A 22910-nucleotide genomic window follows, 5' to 3' on the forward strand; every position below is an offset into this window, starting at 1 on the left:
TTAGGTGGAATTAGCATTTCAGGGAAATAACAAGCAAACAAGCATACAAACAAAGCTAGATTCAGCAGGCCTGGATCTAATCTATGCTACAGCAAACAAGGTGTACCAATTTAGTAAGAAACAGTTCAAATATGCAGGCACTATAAGCCTCTAACCAGAAATTTCCAGTTCAGAAGGGCAGAGCCCAGCCTCTCCTCCCACAAGAGTGCAGACCACGAACCTTCTTAATGTAAAATAACTGGCCTGAAGCCCAAGTGCTTAAACCAGAACTAATACACTTTTAGAATAACAGACACTGAGCCCTCAATCAGCAGTTCCCAACTTAGAAGGATGTAAGCTACCTGTCCTGCCACCACAGTGCAGGCCACAAACCTTCCTAATGTAAAACAACTGGTCTGAGCCCAAGTGCTTAATCCAAAAGACTTTGAATGATAGCTACACTTTAATCAAGTTACTACCAAGCAGTAATAAATACAATTGAATGCTTTAAAGAATGCCTGGATTAGTGCTCAAGTTATACAAACAAGACTAGATTCAGCAGGCCTGGATCTAGTCTATGCTACAGCAAACAAGGTGTACCAATTTAGTAAGAATCAGTACAAATATGCAGGCACTATAAGCCTTTAACCAGAAATTCCCAGCTCAGAAGGGCAGAGTCCAGCCTCTCCTCCCACAAAAGTGCAGACCACGAACCCTCTTAATGTAAAATAACTGGCCTGAAGCCCAAGTGCTTAAACCAAAATTAATACACTTTTAGAATAACAAATACTGAGCCCTCAATCAGCAGTTCCCAACTTAGAAGGATGTAAGCTACCTGTCCTGCCACTACAGTGCAGAGCACAAAGCTTCTTAATGTAAAACAACTGGTCTGAAGCCCAAGTGCTTAAACTAAAAGGCTTAGAGTGAGTTACACCAAGCAGTAATAAATACAATTGAGTACTTTTAAGATGATGCAAAAGCAAAATAAAGTAGGAAGAAACACAAATACAGTAAAAGCAGATATTTTTTTTTTTTTTGAGTGAGCAAATGAGATGGGCCCAAGAGGAGTATCCAAGTGCAAATTTACAAGAGGGGAGGGCAGTTTCAAAGCCACCAAGATTAACACCAACACAAAAACAGGGAGGGTGGGTGGGGACCTACTGAAAAAACAGTCAACTTCCAGGTAGATATTGCTCAATGCAACACAAACAAATTACTTTAAAAAGTGGAGATAAAGGTTACTTAGCTACACTTATGCGTCCAAGTTGATATCATGCAGGTCTTAACCGGCCAAATCCCACAGTTTATACAAAAAATAATTCACTGTACCACTTGTATAAGACAGAAACTGAATAACAATGAAGGAAACTTCCCCCACCTATCACTGGCTATGCAGGTTTTTAACAAGCCTTAACTGAAAATACCACATGCACTACTGAAAAAACAGTCAACTTCCAGGTAGATATTGCTCAATGCAACACAAACAAATTACTTTAAAAAGTGCAGATAAATGTTACTTAGCTACACTTATGCGTCCAAGTTGATATCATGCAGGTCTTAACCAGCCAAAGCTCACAGTTTAAACAGAAGATAATTCAATGTACCACTTGTATAAGACAGAAACTGAATAACAATGAAGGAAACTTCCCCCACCTATCACTGGCTATGCAGGTTTTTAACAAGCCTTAACTGAAAATACCACATGCACTACTGAATAACAGTCAACTTCCAGGTAGATATTGCTCAATGCAACACAAACAAATTACTTTAAAAAGTGCAGATAAAAGTTACTTAGCTACACTTATTCATCCAAGTTGATATCATGCAGGTCTTAACCGGCCAAAGCTCACAGTTTAAACAGAAGATAATTCACTGTACCACTTGTATAAGACAGAAAATGAATAACAATGAAGGAAACTTCCCCCACCTATCACTGGCTATGCAGGTTTTTAACAAGCCTTAACTGAAAATACCACATGCACTACTAAAAAAATAGTCACCTTCCAGGTAGATATTGCTCAATGCAACACAAACAAATTACTTTAAAAAGTGCAGATAAATGTTACTTAGCTACACTTATGCGTCCAAGTTGATATCATGCAGGTCTTAACCAGCCAAAGCTCACAGTTTAAACAGAAGATAATTCACTGTACCACTTGTATAAGACAGAAACTGAATAACAATGAAGGAAACTTCCCCCACCTATCACTGGCTATGCAGGTTTTTAACAAGCCTTAACTGAAAATACCACATGCACTACTGAAAAACAGTCAACTTCCAGGTAGATATTGCTCAATGCAACACAAACAAATTACTTCAAAAAGTGCAGATAAAAGTTACTTAGCTACACTTATGCATCCAAGTTGATATCATGCAGGTCTTAACTGGCCAAAGCTCACAGTTTAAACAGAGTATAATTCACTGTACCACTTGTATAAGACAGAAACTGAATAACAATGAAGGAAACTTCCCCCACCTATCACTGGCTATGCAGGTTTTTAACAAGCCTTAACTGAAAATACCACATGCACTACTGAAAAAACAGTCAACTTCCAGGTAGATATTGCTCAATGCAACACAAACAAATTACTTTAAAAAGTGCAGATAAAAGTTACTTAGCTACACTTATGCATCCAAGTTGATATCATGCAGGTCTTAACCGGCCAAAGCTCACTGCCTTTTCAACTTAAAGTTTATAATAGTGTATCTGCTGTTTTGCACTTCACCTCTGGAGTCCATAAGGCTCTCTTTCACTTTATTTGTGAACTCTCTACCAAAAAAAAATTTACAAAAGCAACATGCTATTTTATGCCAATCATCCATAGCTACTAAGATTCACTAGCAATTCAGTCTCCCTTCAAAACTCTTATAATATTTTCAGCTCCTTCATGCAATATTATCTAATAGTTAACACATCAAAAATTAAATCTTTATTGCTTGAAACAGCCCGATATCTCATTAAATGACCTCATTATCAATGACCCAAATTCCTTGTCTGCAAGTTACTAAAGCAACATAGAGGGTAGTAGAGGTTCTTACCCTGACACAAGCTACAGACTAACCATCATAGTAACAGGTAATGTGTTCTGCTTCCCTCTCTTTGCCCTAACTCATAACCTGTAGTCTCTTACCACAACAGTCAATCGCATATTCTCCATCACTAACCTCTTACATTAAAGAGCATACTATTCCATCTCCACACTCTACTGTCTCCTGTAATATATGATTGTCAATAAGTTATTTTTTTACCTCTGTCTTCTGCTGGCTCATTCACCTTCTAGCGATAGTAGTCATCACTTTACATAGTGCGAGTGATAGTTTGATAGCACTACTGTCCTCAGTAGCTTTACTTTTATATTAAGCTGCACTGTTGATTTTTTTCCATAAACTACAGCCTACCTTATCAAATTTTATCTGCAAGGCTTAAGTTAGTCACCTTCAATTTCTTAATGGAAATCTTTAAAAAACACCACTTTGATTTCATGCAGTTCCATTGTAAACTTAGAAAGCTTCAGCACTCACTTTGCCTAACTTGTTTATTCTAGTCAGTTCTTCTAAAACCAGTGAGGCCTCTAAAACCACTCAAAGCATTACCTGCAAATAGGGTATTTTGAACTTTTTAACTTCTAAATTTTAGCAATAACTCCATGACTGGGTGTGGATATCACAATATTTGCCCCCGATTGGTGTGGTTTGATCATAAGCATGAAGACCAAGTGATCGGAAAAGCCAACCAATGGTAAATACTGTGACACCTACATACAGGAGAAGGCTATTGCTATTATACAGTGACATTATTTATGAAAGAAATTGCTTATCTTTCTTAAATAATACAAATGTATAATGGCACTTCAGTGTTCTTCTGCCTTCTACACTTTTAACCTGTGTACTATGCATGCATGTTATGTACATTCTGCATGGTATGTACATCTCTGCACTTCAAATAATTGTTCAGTGCGGTGCAAGGAATCACTAGAGAAGAAATTATCTTGTGATGTATTTTGTTCTCTCTTTTGTTTTTAATTTAATAGTGTCTGTTACTACCTTCATCATTAGTGGTTTAGCACAAAGTTTAAAATTTGGCAATTGTCAGAGCCAAAATATTTAGAAAATTAAGGACATTCTGCTGAAGTCTGCGAAGTTTAGAAGAAAGGTTAACAGCAGTATGATTGATCATAGTATCATTAACTATACCTTTCGACTCTTTAGAGTTCTGTGGAAAGTCATTATTTTGTTTTAATATTTTGATCTGTCCCTTATAAAATATGCAAAGAGGGATTTTCTTGGCATATCCTAATAGAAAGTATGGACTTTTAAGCAATACTTAAGCAATCAAACTTCTTTTATTGGGATATGTTCGATTTACAAAGGACAAGCTGACTAGGTGTTCATTCAGCAAGCATGCCTATGAATACTAATCACAATATATTGTAACAGTTACCTTATTGTTTTTGCTATGCTAATGTTCATTGCATTTGCCTAGCCAGGCTTGGGCTGTGGCTAAACAGTTATATGACCAGTTCACCTACATGGCTAACAAATATTAAATAAATAGAAGTATAATATGGATGCATCTGCACCAACAGAAAGTTAAATAACTACTTAAGCATAAGACATTTCCACTTCTGATCTTTTCATATGACAAAGAACATTGTGCCTTTTTACGCATTCATTCATGTGGATTTCATCAAGTAAAATCCCTGTTTGTTCTTTTAACAGTTATTTTTTTGAACAACTCTGATATGATTTACATGCTTTTCTCAACCCAAGAAGACTGAATGCTGTAATTAAATCAAAAGGTGCTTCAACAAAGTATTAGTTTAAGGGTGTGCACACTTATGCAAGCGGCTTATTGTATATTTTTTATATTTTTCCCCTAACAGATTTGTTTGTTTTTCAATTGAATTGTACAGGTTATAGGTCACATTAAAAGTGGGAAAAGGTTTGAAATGATTTATTGTGGTCTCATTTTTATATCACAGAAACCTGGCATTTTAACAGGGGTGTGTACACTTTTTATATCTACTGTAGATATATATATATATATATATATATATATATATATATATATATATATATTATATGTATGTACATACATACTATTTATTTATTTTCTTCAGAAGATGACATCTGATGTAGCTATATTATAAAACAACAATATTAAAACACCCCAATTTTTACATTCAGCAGTTGAATGGCCGTATTGTCCCTGTTTCCTTATGTCAATATATCTGGCTTCTGCATCTAGCTTCCATATTAGACCAAGGGAAGAGTGGCTATCTTGTTTTCTAGGCCTTTTGCCCACAAAACTGTCCATAAAAATTCCATGGTAGTAGTAAAGTGTGCCTTACTTTCCAGGCTATTATGTAACTGCCAGTCTAAGACCACTTATTTCTCTACAAATCAAAGGGAACATTTCATTCAAGTGAAAATACTTTCAGCAAGTGCTGAGCAATCAAAGAAATTTAGGTGAAATGACGTTCACCAATAGTGAGGTTTTCTTCTTTCTCCACTATTTTGCAACCTCAGAGTTTTTATATAGAAGTTTGGTGGGTGCGTGAGGATGTCTACTACATAGAGAGTTCAGGGACGCTTGCCCTCTCTTCAAAAAATTCACCGCTAAGTTTCACCAAATGTTGTTTCAGACATTTTTTGAGATTGATCGGTATTTGGTGAAAGATTTATTGATCAGTTGAAATGAATCCAAATCAAATAGTCTTGCTGACTGTTATTATACTTATATCAAAACCTGCTTCAGCAAATAAATAAAACATAGCAAACAGACTGATTCATCATGCCGCGACTATCCCTTCACTGAAATTAATGTCCTCTCCAGATCAAGCAATATGATGCACTATCTTTCTTTAAGAAGAACTTAGACAACTGGATGGGTATCTGTACATTCACCCAAGTTATGACTGGCCTATGCATTCTTGAAAAGGAGGTAAAGTCTAAGGTAGGTACTGGTAAGACATACTTGGCCACATGGCCAGTTCTCTCCTACATTCTATGATTCTATACCACCTTTACAGTGAGACGCTATGTTTGTAGAGCAGAGTATCTCCCTTATATATTAATCATCTTCATGCTGATATAGGATAGTAGTCACTTTGTATATTGGGGATAGCACTTTCCCAAACCTAGCAGTCATGTGTCAGTATACAAAGCAAACAGTTCTAGTATAATCAGGAGTTACTGTCTCAGATTCAGAATAAAGAATCATTTTAAGATCATTAAATGCTCAATCTGCCTCAAGAGACCATTCCACCTACACAGGAGCTTTTCATCTTATGAAATCTATCAAAGGACAAGAAACAGTCTCATAATTAGGCAAAAACACCTTATAGTACCAAAGTAGCCATCGGAAGGTCTATACCTCACTCTTAGTAAAGGGTAAAGGCCAGTTTTTGTACAGCCTCTCAATTTTCAGTTGTGCTCTTACCCCCCACTAAGTGATTCCACCAAAGCCATCTTGTTTTCTTTAGCATTTACAGTTAAGCCCATCCACATTATGAATTTCAACAGAGTCTGCACTTTGAATAACTGAAACTCACACCTTAATGATAAATGACCATGTCATCCAGAAATGCTAATGCATAGCAGGAAATGAACTTCAGCATTTCATCCATTAGCAATTGATCCATATGAGGCAAACAGTACATTGCATACTGAAAAAGAATGTTAGAGGTTGCAAACATTTGTTTTTATTTGGCAGAGGGGGTGAATGTCATGTGACATTATCGACTTGCAAAGTCTAATGATGTCAGATATCTAACCTTCCCTACATTCTCTGTCATCATATCAATTCTGGGAATGGGCATGCTATCAAACTTTGAAATGCTGTTAATACATACAGTCAGTTAATAACCATTTTAGGCTTCACAGAAAGAAATATAAGGTTTGCTTTCTTTATAAATAAGAAATGTTAAAACTCAAAAGAAAATATATTTTTTTAATTAAAGCAATGCAGAGATGAAACCAATGAGAGCAGAAAATAAAAACAATAAATAAATAAATGAACAAATAAAAATAAAAATAAATACTCATATGTACTCATAAAATATTTTTCTTGCAAACGCATCAAGAAAACATTAAAACTGTGTCCATTACTTTTAAATAAAATGGATGGTTTCCATATAGTCCACAATTCACAACCAGTATCTTGTGAACCTATGTAGCTTATACCACAATAATACACTGTGGCGTTTTACATACCTTTTCCATATTTGTTAATGTTATCATACTATATATTAGAGTCTACTTTAAGGTGCCAAGATATATATGCTGTTTCCAGCCAGTTTAGACAAACTTAACACTGTCTGATAAACCATTCCATTATAATGCAATCAGTACAGTTTGAACAGAACTTAAGTGCATGCTGTACACCACTGAATTCCCCTTCAGGGAGGGGGAAGCTCTGCTCTTGTACTTCTCATCTTTACATGTACTGCCTCAATGGTCACATACTTTCACAAGTAACGCAATATATATATATGTTTATCACAGCGTGTTTTCATGTAGCAGTGAACACCTCAAATGAACGCGGGATATAATAAACACTTCAGGGCAAGAAAGTATAATCATCTCAAATAATATAGAGTGCTAATGTTTCCAGACTATATAATCTGAAAACTGTCTCTTCAACTTGTCATCTTGTAATTAAAAATTATGAACATTAGAGAAGACAAAATTAAGATTCTCCCTTTGTTAAGTAGTATGCCCACACATTGAATGTATTCAATGTAACACCAAGTATGGACACTATACTCCATTCCTCAAATACATATGGAGGAACAGCAGGCTCAAGCACATTTTAGGATATATGGTCAATTTTTTGGCACTTTCACAACTACAGGAATGTCAACAGCAATAGTCAAATGGATTACCCTCCACTGTCTCAGTGGTGTAATGGTTTCAGCTCTTTTCTGCATGAGATGAGTCGGTCATAGAGGTTTGGGAATTAGTGGTTGATCCATCTTGCAGATAGGCTGCAAGATTATTTAAACAAATGCCACAAATTCTGATATATGCAAGGAAAAATCAATGATCACAGTTCCACAACTGTGACAAAATCTAAACTGCTTCTCCTGAGTCAGGTGCTCACCTGTCAAATGAAGAAATATTTCTAGTGTAAGGAAAAGGCTTTCAAAGCAGACTGAGAATTGTGAACCTCTATAAATGAAACACTTTCACCTGCCTCAGTTGTTGAAAATGGAGATTATAGTCCCAGTTTTTAAAACCAAAGGTAATATCTCAGCATTTCATATTATAGTGAAAAGACACATTACCAGAACTCTTGATACAAAACAAATCTTTATTTACTCCAGTGTCATCTTATGCAGAAGTGATGTCCCTTTGCATGGTTTCTATGGTCACACACAATGGTCCTGTGAACTGCTATAAAGCACAGGAGGATTTCAGAGTCTAGTTTCCACTGAAAAGTCCAAAATAAGATGATTTGGTTACCTTGAAAAAATACCTCTGGGTGTCTTCTTATGGAGGTGTATCATGCACTATAAAATGGAAGGAGGCCCTGTGGTATACACAGGAAGAATGAGAGGTACTCTGTTTCGTCAATTCCCTTGCAGTACTCTGATATCCTACAGAAAGATATGGAGATGGTTAATGAGGAATAAAATAAGAAATTTGGTCTGCTTTAATTATGATGCTAACAAAGTGGAACAATTTAAAAAAAAATGCATGAATGGAGAACATATAGACAGAAAGCTAGATAGATAGATGTTGTTGTTTGTCTTTCGGCTTTTCCTGGTTAGGGGTCACCACAGCGGAACTCTAGTCTGCTAATGATTGGCAGTAGATTTCGATGAACGCTGAGGTGCCAGCTCTACATTCAACCTTCAACGAAGGCACGCCCATTTCCACATGTCTTTTGAGCGCCCACCCAACTGTGGGGAGGACATGCAGACTCCACACAGAAGGAACTCCCCACACTCCAGCCGAGAATCGAATGGGTGAACCTCTTGCTGTGAGGCAACAACGCTACCGCTGCACCACCGTGGATAGAAAGCCAGATAGATAGATAGATAGATAGACATATAGATAGATAGATAGATAGATAGATAGATAGATAGATAGATAGATAGATAGATAGATAGATAGATAGATAACACATTATCTTAAATACCCATTCAGTTCATTATTAACTGAATTTCAGCATACCTTGTTAATTTTTGCCATAACATCCTCATATATTTGCATTTATTATACTTATTGGTACAGACAGAACATTTTAACAAGTATTAATATTACAGTAAATATGGCTGACATAACTGTTATTACAGCTATAACAGCATAATGACTGATTTATTTACATTCTGTGGCATGGTCAAACTATTCAGACAGCTTAGAGAGCAGTTGTGAAGTTGTTTAGGGCACCTGGAAGTCAGTGCGCTCTTATTATTATCTCTTCCAATGCAAATATAGTTAAAATGTTCACTATTCACAAGGAAACCGTTACTGGTTCATCTCTAATACATGTAACAAGAAGGCTTGTCTTACCATTTTATCCAACTCGGCTTTGACTCTGTCCTGCATGGCTATTGGAACTTTACATGCTGGCCTGATAACTGGACTGACCACAGGGTCTAACTTCATGGCGTACACAACTGAAAGTTTGCCTAGTTTGTCTTCAAAAAGATCAGCATCGGTAGAAAAAAAATCTACAGGGCAAAATTAGAGTAGTGGTCTTTTAAGCTAACATGGTGGACTCCGTTATTAAGTGAAAACAGTACAAATTTCAAACTGTCTCTGAGCCCTAATAATGACTGGACATGCCTCTTGACTACATAAAATAACAAGTTATAGCTTCTTCCAGCAGAGTAACATGAAAGCACTACTGAACATTCGGTTTGAATTTCTTCATCCCCATAGGCAACAAGCTTTGCACACCTTTCCAAATCAAGCCTTTAACCTTCACACACTGTATCAAAGGTTTCTGCAGACATAACATTGCACTTGGAGCCTGTGTCAACTTTGAAGACAGTTGGCAATGAAACTAGGTCGGGGCCCATGCTATGAGTTTTCTGACTCACTCTTATGCTTAACTGAGAATGTGCAAATTCTGAAATCTGCTGGAAAGGTCTGGGGTTTACCCGTGAGTGCTGCAGGGGCTACAGTTGCTGCCATGTTCTTGGGCCTGTTTCTTTTAACACGTGCTGCATACCATCAATGTGAACTTTATCTCTGTGCCTTCTAGAGCTATTCCAATTTGTAAGCATATTTGTGTGCTTTTTTGTGAGCTCGTATAGCTGACAAATCTCAGTGGTTTCGTTTAGATACAATGAAAGAAAAGGTGAGACTCCGCTGGATGTTCCACTGCTTTATTAAAATACACAAAAAGTTGTATCCGAAATTGGTAAGAAACTCCAACAAAATAAATATCCACTGACAAGCGCTTTCGGGTTAAAACCCTTCATCAGATCAAACTGGTTAACAGTCAGACCTTACCTACATACATGCTTACATCTGAACAGCTTACTACAAAATGGCAGTCAGACTTGCACTTGCTCAGTATTTATAAACTTGTGCAAGTCCTAGGATAGCTTCTTAAAAGTATATGCACACATATTGGTCTACAGAGACCATGGGGCCTCCTATCATGCAGGAAGAGGCAGTAGCATGAACTTGTGAGCCACATGTGAGACTCATGGGAGCTGCCAGAATACTGGACCAACATATTTCTGATGCACCTTCATGCATAATACACTGCCTGGCAGTTGAATGAATGACAGTCCTTCCTTTTTTGTCATTGCTCCCTCTGTGTCCTGATGGGGCCTAATGGCAATGTAGGTACAATTGATTGCACCAAGCAACTCAGGGAAATGCATCATACCAAAGAATGCATTCATGATTCTGGCTCAGTCCCAAGGTGACACTGCCGCATAAATATACTGATCCACATGTGAAATGGTTATGTTGAAGTATCCTTGAGGTGGAAGCCTGAGGAATGGCCTATGTGTCTCCTGTCTGTCTCTGGAAGATCCTTCTGGAAAGTATAGTGAGGGCTATAAGTAGCCTTAGTCTCCACAGGTGTAGGAGGATCACACACCCCCACGTTGAGCCATACAAACTCTATAAAGCATTTAATATATCCTGTCCAGTCTAAATCTATCAAGAATGTTTTGATCAGCAATGTTTTTTAATCTTTGTTTGAAGGTGCACTTTATTGGTTGGCAAGTGCCAATGGGTGACTATGATTTTGGTTTGGGCAGGATTAGCAGCTGACACTGAGATACAACAAAGCTGGCAGCTACAGCATCTTTGCAAATTGCAAAGTAGATAAAAAATGTGTGACTCTGTCCTTTATAATGTCGCTGTGCACTGCACTGAAATTAATAAAAAATAGCTATGAACTGCAAACAGGTGGGAACAGGGCTCACTGGCATAAGAAGATATAAAAATGCTTCCATTCCCATCTTATTAACTGTTTATTTGCATAAGTCGATTAAAAGTGCCCATGCCTAAGCACAGCTGACCTCTATGAATCATGCCAAAGCTGTGCTTATAAATGACCTGGACAGGTTGCCTTTTAGCCTAAGTGCAATGACTATGAATACCAACCTGTATTTAAATTCTGAATTTGCTCTTTTTTTTCTGTAATTTCCTTTGATTCTCAGACACTTGATTTAAGTTCAAATTCTACCTTAGATTAACAAAAAAATAATGCCTTCATCACTGATGACTATAAAATGAGAAGGTAAAGTAACACTTAAATAAGCGTAAAACAGACAATTCGACCTTCAGCTTTTGATTCCTTTCTGTTTTCATTGCTGTAATTCTTGAGACTATCACTGCTCTTTTAAGCATATTAAATCATTAACGTCTTAAAAAAAAGAAAATGAACATATGTTATTCATTGCTTTTAAAAACTATATTTTATATCAGCAGGACAGATTTTAATGGAGATGTATATCCAAAACATTTAAAATTTTCAAGCAAAGTTTATACATGTGCTCATTGCAGTAATGGAAAAGCTATTATTAGAGAAAAATATACCTCTGCAGCACTTATTACTTAGAAGCAGTGAAGAATAAATTAATTATTTTCTATTGTTATACATTTTAGATGCATTTTATGACTGAAAAGGAACAACAAAGACAAAGCTTATGTAGCTGCTATTGACCTCTAAATGGTTCAATCCAAATATCCAGGCATGCTTTCCACATTCAAAGACTACACTTACCAAAATAAGCAAGTTGACACAAATGGAAAAATAAAAACAGTCATCTAATATTTCATAAGGATGTAACTCATGATTTAAATATGCTAAACTTTGAAATGAGTTGTAAAGTTCAGTGACAGTTTGAAAATTTTAAAATGAAGTACTAATACATGTTTAAATCATGAGCAGATGACTTTGCTAGCTAGTTTCTTTTCGTGACTTAGAAAAACAAATGATCTTTATTTATAAACCACTGTTGCATTTTATACTTGGTTAAGTGCCAGCTATAGGTGATTTTCTCTGTGAGGCTATATTATTCAGTTTGCTGGACCACAGACGTCCCTTACAATGACTTACTCTTTGAGTATGGGTGATGAGTGGGGAGAAATCCTCTTCATAGGGGAGCAAGAGAACGTATCACCCATTTTTCTTCCAACTGACTAGTTGAACTGAATGTTCACCCATTTTTTTTTCATCCAGTTGAACATTCATGGCTGTATAACTTGACAAGAAAGCAGAGGAATTCTCAGAACACTGATACAAGAATTAAAGAATGGTCACCTGCTAACCATTTGCAGTCAGATAATCCCATATTTTTGTTTCCTCAAATACTTGTTAACTTGTTGCTTTTTTGTAAACACATAGGTGACCTGGACCCATTTTTCCATTTCAACTTCAATTCATGTACAAAACAGTGCAAAAATGCATTTAATGGATGATCAGAATGCTGCTGAATATATATTTATTTATTTATACATACTTCTATCTTTAGATGTGCGTGTGTGTGTGTGTGTGTGTGTGTGTGTGTGTGTGTGTGTGTGTGTGTGTGTGTGTGTGTGTGTGTGTGTGTGTGTGTACACAAACATATATCTATATCTATATCTATATATATCTATATATATATATATATATATATATATATATATATATATATATATAGATATAGATATAGATCTATATATATCTGGATCCCCTTCAGAAGCTTGAATTTTCAAAACTTCAAACATCTGGGACTAGAGGATTAAAGTTTTGAAACTTCAAACAATTTGAATGGAGATTGCTGTACAGCATGGAACAGGATATTTACCGTTTTCTCATGGTAGTGCAATCTCAAAGGTAGTATATCTATTTAGCAGGGAACGTGGGGGTGCAAGTGGGCTTGCCCTCTGGAAAAATATAAAACAAAAAATGTCCTTATTTTTTTTTTATTTCATTTTCAAAGTTTCAAAACTTCAATCTTTTGGTTTTGGCCAATTGAAGTTCAAAGTTTTGAAACTTTGAGCTTTAGAAAAACATCTATATTTTATTTAAATATATATACACACATATATATATATATATATATATATATATATATATATATATATATATGGGGATTCACTTTAGAAGCTTGAAATACTGAAATATCGAAATTCAGTATTTTGAACCCATAAAGTGGAATCCTGAAAAGAGCGAAACCTCAGAAGCATGAAATTCAAAACCTCGAATACCGGAGATTTTGAATTAGTGCTTCTGGTGTTGCGCTGTGGTTATGGATTCAGGTAAGTGTTGATGTGTTAAGGATTTTGGGTAGGGGCTGTGGTGTGTGTTAGTGTGTTAGGTTGCTGTGATGTGTGTGTGCGAGGAGAATGTAGCTTGTGTGGTAGTGTTTTGTGTGTTTTTGCACGTAGTGCGACCTCAGAGTTAGAAAATTTAAGTAGGGCTTGCCCCCCTGCTTTTATGTAGTACAGAGCTTGTGTGTGTGTGTGTGGGGGGGGGGCTGTGTGTTTGTGGACAGCAGAAGCACTATTTCAAAATCTCCTGTATGCGAGATTTTGAATTTCGCACTTCTGAGTTTTCGTTCTTGTTAGGTTTCGACTTGATAGCCTCGACATACTGAATTTCGACTTTTCAGCTTTTTGAGGAAATAAAATGAATATATATATATATATATATATATATATATATATATATATATATATATATATATATATATATATATATATATATATATCTACTTCTAAAACTCAACTCTCAGAAGATTGAATTTTACAATGCCGGAACCACAATCATGAAAACGTGAAAACTCAAATGTCAGCTGTTTACTGTGGTAAGTAAACACTTGGCCAAATGCAAATGAAACTCATGGTGAGGTAAGCAAAACCTACCTGGGGGGGGGGCATAGCCCCCCCCCCACACCCACTAAATAAATATACCAACTCCGAGATCGCACTACAGTGGAGAAAGGGAAATGTTGGACAAGAGTTTGCTGACCCTAGTCAATAGTCAACATTCGAGGTTTCACAGTTTCCTGATTGTGGTTTTACTGCATTGTAAAAGTTGATCTTCTGGGGGGTTTAGAAGTAGATATATATATATATATATATATATATATATATATATATATATATATATATATATATATATATATATATATACATATATGGGTCTACTCTGTAAGTTCGAAAATACACTTCTTTGAAATCACACAGTAGACCCTGGGTTACATGAAAGTGCACTTAATCGAATGTGCACTTTTGCGAAACCCGCTTCAGCAAATGGGCTACTACTGATGTTTAGTGCAGTAGTTATGGACCTTAGGGTTAGGACACGGGTCATGGTAAGGAGATAGCTAGTAGGCCTATCCCCTTACCATGACCTGTGCCCTAACTTTAAGGTCTGTAACTACTGCACCACAGTGGAGGACATAGCACATTTTCCTGCTGTCCTCCACTGTGTTGTGATCCATTCGTAGAAGATGAGTTTGCGAAAGTGCACTTTAGAATAAGTGCACTTTCACGTAACTGAGCGGTCTACTGCTCTTTTTCGAATACGTGGTATTCGATGAAAAGCAGTAGACCCATATATATATATATATATATATATATATATATATATATATATAAATATATATATGGTTCTAGGTCATAAGATCGACAGCCACTTTCACCGACAACAGAAACATTGACACCACATTACCGACAAACCATAAACACGACACCTCACATGCCTGACAAACAAGTAACCGACGGTCCACAAACACGAAACCCCATACACTGCACACACCACAATAACAACAATCAACTAACAAAACACATCCCCTTATCCAAAACCACACACAGAACACAAGCACACCAAAATCCTCACAAACCCACACTAAACCTCACACACACAACTATGTACAACCCTAACCCAAACCCTTACCCTAAGGTCCGTCACTATCGCACACTCAGCTAAACCGCGCCCTAACCCTAACTCACTTAACCCGCCCCTAACCCAAAAAATACCACTACCGCACACTTACCTAACCCGCGCCCTAACCCTAACTCACTTAACCCGCCCCTAACCCAAAAAATACCACTACCGCACACTTACCTAACCCGTGCCCTAACCCTAACTCACTTAACCCACCCCTATCCCCACAGACTGTCACTATCCACACTTACCTTACTCACACCCTAACGTCCGTCACCACCGCATACTCACACAGCCTTCTTTCCAACTCACTATCCCTGGCGTCGGCATGTTCATCCATAGCGTCGGTCTTCCGAGTGTCGATCATCTGGCGCCCGCTAATCCATTGTCGGTTATATCGGCTGTCGATCTTCTAACCTAGACCCATATATATATATCTATAGATAGATATAATTGACATTGAAACATTAAAAATCAATGCACAATTCAGTCATTTTAATACCATGAAGTATAACCTGAAAATGTATAAAACCTAAAAAAAAAAAAACTGCACCCCCAGAATGGACACATTACCCCAACACACTCATTTAGTTATATGTACTAGCTTCATGTTTAATTTGATGGAGAAAATGGAAATAGATAGAAGGGCTGCCTCACACCATACAAGTAAGCATGGTTTTAAAGAAACACAATGATGGACAACAGCAATAAGGCTGACTAACAGGATTAATATGTGATCAAACAACAATTTTCAAAGTCTGTTTAATCAAATCCAAATGGTTAAGAAGCAGACTAATTAAAGTGAGTGCAAAAATCAAAAATTACTTTTTTTTTGCAGATGCAAGCTTCCCTGGAACCCTACAGCCCTGCAATCTTAAATACACCATATCCAAGATTGCTCTATACTAGGGAAAAAGAAAACATCTTATTTTTTCTTCTTATCAAAGATCTTTGAGGTATGGCAGTATTCTTTGTATTCTTTCAAACATAGATTTATTTCTATAACTTTTATTCAAACAAAATGCATTTGAAAAGAAAGCACTACAACTGCATAAAGATATAGATCCATCTATCGGCAAAGGTGTAAGTCTGCATGCAAGTATGTGGTAAGTAAGGATAAACATGGCATGGATAGCTGCCCAGCAGTGTGAACATTGGGTGTAGATGATTATCACTGTAAAAGTGACACCAATACCTCATGTGCAAAAATGGGAAAAGGAGTTGTATATTTATTGCAATTGCATAAATCCTACTAAATCTCTATGTATATATATATATATATATATATATATATATATATATATATGGGAACACTACTGAATCTCGAAACTTTGAAATCTCGAATTTCAAAAGCTCGAGACCATGTAGCCGAAACCCCACATTACTGAAAGACCAGAAGCGCGAAATTCAAAATCCCAATGTTAAGGGATTTTGAGCTACCACTTCTGATGTTGTGGTTCAGGTAAGTATGTGTGTGTAAGTGTGTTTGTGAGGGGCTTTAGTGTATGTAAGTGTGTGTTGTGACTGTGGTGTGTGTGTATGTTTGTGTGTGTGTGTGTGTGTGTGTGTGTGTGTGTGTGTGTGTGTGTGTGTGTGTGTGTGTGTGTGTGTGTGAGAGAGGGGCTGTAATGTGTGTGTGTGAGTTTGCCTTGTGTGTATGTTTGTGTGATCTTGGAGTTAGAATATTAAAGTAGGGGGGGTGTAGGGTGGTTTGTTTGGTTATGGGGGGAGGCTGTGTGTATGTTTGTCTGTGTGCTGTATGTATGTAGTACTTCCGTGATTTTGAATTTTGTGGTTTTAATATTTCGGTAATGTGGGGTTTTGGGCTTATAGTCTCGGTATTTAGGTCTTCGGGATTGTGTTTTTTCGGGATTCCGTAGTGAATCCATATATATATATATATATATAAATATATATATATATATATATATATATATATATATATATATATATATATAGGGATAATTTTTGATCTAGCAAATTTAGGTTTCATCGAAACGTAAATTCACAAAGTCAGTTACTCAAAAGTGCATTTTTTTGAAAATGCACTTTTGTGTAAGAACATAAATTAAAAAAAAGAGAGAAATGAAATAAAAACATGAGGTTTGCATGTTAGTTTACTTGTACATCAACGATCAGTGTTGATGTACAACTGAATAAACTATTGCTGAGATCGTGGTACAGTGGGGATAAGGGAATGTTCCCTTTTCCCCACTGTATTGTGATCTCGGAGTGAGAATATTAAAGTAGGGAGGGTGTGGGGGGGGGTGCAGCCCCCCACATGGGTGGTGCAGAGGATCTCACCCCCTCTGCATAATTGTTTTTTTTTTTTTTTGGTTTAGGTTTTACACGAAAATGCATTTTCGAAAAAATGCACTTTCGCATAAGTGAGTTAATGAATTTACGTTTTGGTATAACGAAAATTTGCTGGATCAAAGTAGATCCATATATATATATGGGTCTACGACTAATGACCGAAATGACGATTCCCCGACAGGATATTCACCGACGCGAGATGACCGACAGGTAAGTTTACCGACAGGGTTATTTGCCGACAGCGGAAAGACCGACAAGGGAATGTGCGATCGCGACCCGGTAAGTGTGCGATGGTGACGGAGTTAGGAGTGGTCAGGTAAGTGCTCGAGATTGTGGGATGTCGGGTTAGGCTGTGGGAAAGGTGAGTGTGTGTTTGTGTCGGAGGTATGGTTCGGGTAAGGTAAGTGTGTGTTAGTGAGGGACTGTAGTTTAGGGATGGGTTAAGTGAGTTAGGGTTAGGGTGCAGGTAGGCGATGTGTGCGTTAGTGTCGGAGCTTGGGCTAGGGGTGGGTTAAGTGAGTTAGGGTTAGGGTGCAGGTAGGTGATGTGTGCGTTAGTGTTGGAGCTTGGGCTAGGGGTGGGTTAAGTGAGTTAGGGTTAGGGTGCAGGTAGGTGATGTGTGCGTTAGTGTCGGAGCTTGGGCTAGGGGTGGGTTAAGTGAGTTAGGGTTAGGGTGCAGGTAGGTGAAGTGTGCGATAGTGTCGGACCTTAGGGTTAGGGTTTGGGTCAGGGCTAGTGTGTATGCTATGTAGTGTAGTGTGTTGTTTACTTTCCGTGTGTCGGTGTAATGATGTTCGGTGTTTTGCGTTGTCGGGTTTGTGTGATGTCGGTTATTTGGCGTCGGTGAGGTTTGTGTCGGGGAATCGCCGTGTCGGTGTTTAGTAGTAGACCCATATATATATATATATATATATATATATATATATATATATATATATATATATGTATATATATGTATATGGTTCCCCTTTGGCTGATCATAGTTTTAAAACTTCGAATTTCATATTGCCGAGACCATATGATTGAAGTTTTAAAACTTCAAAGGTTCTGAATGGAGATCTCCATACATCACGGAAAGGGATATTTTCCCTTTTCCTCACTGTAGTGTTATCTTGGAGTTGGTATATTTAAATAGCAAGGGATGTGGGTTCGGGGGACTTGCCCGTCTGCAAAAACTTCCAGGAAATTTTTTTGTTTTGTTTTTCTTTTTCTTTTTCTTTTAGGTGTTCAAAGTTTTGAAACATTGATCATATGGTCTTGGCCATATCAAATTTGAAGTTTTAAAACTTCAGTCATATGAAGTAGACCCATGTACATACACATACATATGAAGACTTCATGGGGACTGTTTTACCAAATTAAAGAGTGTATTTATCACAAAAAATGGGATCACAAGTCTGCGGATTGATTGGCAGTGGTGTTTTTATGGTGTCAAGTTGTCAGCTGAGTCCCCAAACTTCACTGAAGGTACACACACACACACACACACACACACACATGCAACCATGTCTTTAAAGCTCACTCGACTGCATGGAGAACATGCAGACTCCACAGAGAAGGCACTCCAGCTGAGAATCAAACTGACGAGCCTCTTGCTGAGAGGCGACCGTGCTAACCACTGCACCACCGCAGCTGTGTAGGAAAACATATTTATAATAGAAGCATAAATAATTGCTAGAAAAAGAAGTAAAGATTTACTAAGTAATTTTAAAGATGCCCATGCAAATTGAAAAAGGATTAAAAAATAGGTACACCAAAACTGACATAAAAATGCAACTATTGAAAGGTGTTACTGTAAAAAGATAAACTGAGTAATTTGCATTAGTATGAAATGAAATCCAGTATAATTTAACTTTCATGCGAGGATAAATTATGGCCAAGACTTGAGAAAATTATAACTACAAATAACTTGTTCAAATAGTTATAAAACTCAGCTAAATCTGTAATTACTATGTAAGAAAACATGTAGACAAAAAATTGTGTAAAAAATGCTTTATCAAGTGTTATATCATTAAATTCCCATGACTACTTATGTAATGATCTAAGTCACATTTATTTTAAAAGACAAGTCTCATACAAACCAAGAATGTATGTAGCCTTTGCTCTATTCATCCAGGAATATTCTTCACATTTAGTTTTGTTCACTCTGTCACCACTGCTTATATATTGTTGGTTCACCTGTAATACAGAAAATTTGAAGACATGTTCAACACCCATTAATGAAACTTGCTTAGATAAAGTGTTATTTAAATTACAGTTTCTGATATCATAAATATGCTAAGCCATGAGATATTTAAACGTCACCAACATAAAAAGCAGTGTAGTTTATACATTTAGCAACATAAAGTAAATTCATTGTCTCACAATTAGCATTATGCTTTTTTAGTGAAATGATGTTCAAAAAAATTATCTGAAGTATATGTTGGTAAGAGCTACAATTCATACATGGCTATGAACCATTTCTTCTATTGTTGAACGAATTATACAAAAACATTTTATAACATAATTATTTCAAATTCTTCTTCTTAAAAGCAAATTTTATCTTGGTGTTGTCCCTACTAATGTCCTTATATCTGATGAACTTGAAAGAATAGTCCAATTCTGTTTAAAAATATTAACAATTAATCTGTAGTTACTTTCATAAGACAATATAACCAATATAGTATATTGTAAAGGCAACTCTAAACCATGACATGCTGAAATTTCAGTAGGTAAACAGAATATTTGTATGGGCTATTTGAGTGTAACCTCTTTACAGATGAAAGGGGTTTCATTAATTTCAGAAGGCTTTCAAAATCCATGTCATTTGCTGTCAATCTGGAAAGTTTACAAAACTGTCCTTTTTTGACCTAGCAAATTCAAATACCCTAGTACAGCTAGTCTGCACTCCCTCTAGGGGAACAAATATCCTAGATCTGGTACTCAAAAATGTAGAAGAGTGCTGCAGCCCCCGATGTGATATCCTCATTAGAAAGATCAGATCACAAAGTGGTCTCCCTTGAAATAAAGGTAAAACTAGTCCCCCCACCTAACCCCAAAAACTTTAATAACTTCTCTAAGGTAAATTACCTCATATTAAGGGATGGCATAGCTAGTTTTCAAGCTTCCCCAAATCCAGAAGACAGAGAAACCTATGCAGAGGCATAAGCAAACCCTGCATGTTCATATAAGCAACTGCATAGAAATGGCTGTACCAAAATAACCAAGGTAGATCTGAAAAAACAAGCCACCCTGACGGACTCCTGATATTAATAGGTTGTACATCAAAAGAAAAAAAATCCTGTTAAGAAGTAAAATGGAATGTGCACAGCAGAGCAGCAAGTCCCTCATTAGTCTAAACGAGAGAATCATTGAACTAGTCAAGTCTCTGAATACAGGCTTTGAGGTAAATATAGCCTCAAAAGGTAAAGATAACCATAAGGCACTTTTCAGTTATGTCAGCAATCTTAAGGGCAGCACCAAATAATGTGTAGAATAAGTTATAGATGGCATCACCTATACAGAGGCAGAACACATAGCAAATCTACTGGCTGACAAATTCAGCTCAAATTTCACCTGCCTATCACCCCCAGTTCTCCCCATACCACTCCACTGCCAATTATCACCAAAGAACAGGTTGACACTGTGCTGTCTAAAGCTAAAATCATGGCTTCAGTGTTGCCTGACAATATACCAGGTTGCCTCTTAAACAGATTAAATCATGACTTATTGGGCCCATTAGGATCTCTATTTACAGACTGGCTTCATCTGTATAAAGTGAAGGACAGCAACAGTCATCCATCTGCATAAAGGAGGACCATCTACTGACCCAGGAAATTACAGAACCATAGGTTTGATTAGTCTTATGTGGAAGGCCATGGAAAGAATAATCACTGACCTGATAAATAATGACATAGGAAAGCTCCAAACACTGGACCTGACCTAATTCAGCTTTGTCAAGGACAGGTCATGTCTACTGAATCTGGTGGATTTCTTTGAGAAAGTCACTAAGGCCACTAATGAGAGTAAAACAGCACACACTGCTTACCTTTACCTGGCCAATGCATTTGACACAATTCTACACTCAGGTATTTAAATAAATAAACTCATAAAACTGAACATAAATTCCTGCATCACCAGATGGATAGCTAACTGGCACGTGGACAGGACATTTGTGGTAAAGTGGGTGAATCCAGATCCAACGAGAGGCCAGTTACTAGTGGTGTGCCACAGGGGTCAGTGCTGGGACTAGACCAGTTACTAGTGGTGTGCCACATGACTCAGTGCTGGGACCTCTCCTGTTTGGAATGTACTTCTCTGAAGTCAAGGCAAATGTGGAAAGCCTCTGGATGACAACGTTTACCGATGTCTGCAAGCTGGGGGCAGTCATAGAATTCCTCCAGTGATGTAGATATCCTTCAAGAGGGTCTAGATCAGACAGATGATTGTTGCCAGAGCCAGGACCTAAAACAAAATGCAAAAAATACATTAACATACCCTTTGGGAAGTCAAATACCCCTGCAAATTGCAACATCAATAGCATACCTCTTGGAATAGACTTAGAAGTGAAAGATCTAGTTAAACAGATAGATAGTAGCATGAATAGCATGAACATTGACCACCATGTGTCCACAGTGGTGAGAAAATGTTTTTATTTGGCACAACTTATAAATGAAGATATGGCATCCAGATACAAGGAAATTATAGTCCTACTGTACTCAGCCCTTATTAAACCAATAACCGATTACAGTGCTCCATTTGGTATGTACTTGACTAGGCACTTACAGCAGCTGGAGTGACCTCAAAGGTTCCTCATAAAGAAAATACAGGGGTAAACAACAATGAACTATGCTGACAATATAAAATTCCTATCACTTTACTCTGTCTCCTACTGACTATTAATGGGTGAACTATGCCTGACCTACCAGACACTCACAGATCCAGCCCTAATGGAGCTGCTACACATTTACAAGTCAAACAGCACAAGGGTCACCTGATCTCTGGATAAAAACTTAGTCTGTGACTCAAGCCAAACATGCTGGAGAGACAGAGATGTATTCCTATTCACATTAAGCAGAGCTCGTCCCTGACCCTCTTCAAATGTAATTTGGATCAATAGATGGGAAATTGAAAATTCACCTCTGAAGTAGTGCCTTTGTCCATTATGGACAGGGCAGTCTGTAAGATACGCAATGCACAGGCACAAGTCCATGCCATCCTCTTGCCCCTAGGGACCATATATTGGGTAAAATTGGGTTATATTGGATAAGCTTGTAAGGGC

Source organism: Protopterus annectens, chromosome 10.part0 (genome assembly GCF_019279795.1).
Source record: "Protopterus annectens isolate FY-2018-M chromosome 10.part0, PAN1.0, whole genome shotgun sequence".
NCBI classification, from domain to species: domain Eukaryota; kingdom Metazoa; phylum Chordata; order Ceratodontiformes; family Protopteridae; genus Protopterus; species Protopterus annectens.